This window comes from Petaurus breviceps, unplaced genomic scaffold (genome assembly GCF_028583685.1).
Source record: "Petaurus breviceps papuanus isolate PSGF00001 unplaced genomic scaffold, PetGlider_PUasm1.0 88617, whole genome shotgun sequence".
Classification (NCBI taxonomy): domain Eukaryota; kingdom Metazoa; phylum Chordata; class Mammalia; order Diprotodontia; family Petauridae; genus Petaurus; species Petaurus breviceps.
Window position 1 is genome coordinate 117982 of NW_027186948.1, and position 272 is coordinate 118253.

Sequence of the window (272 nt, forward strand, 5' to 3'; positions counted from 1 at the left end):
GGACAGCCTAGCCTGTAAGCATCTACCTCAGCCAATGGGAACAAAAAGATTGTGCTGATAAAACAATGTTCTGAGACTCCCTTTTGGGAGTTCTCACCTAAAGGGAACTCAGCCTCCCAACCTATGGGAGCCAGGTACAAGTCCTGAGTTCTGCCCCTGTTCTATGTCTCTTTCCCCTGCTAAGCTCTCTGCCCAGGTCCCAACCATTCTCTGTCTCTTTCCCCTGCTAAGATCTGTGACCTGGTCCGAACCAATGGGAGGCAGAGATAGCT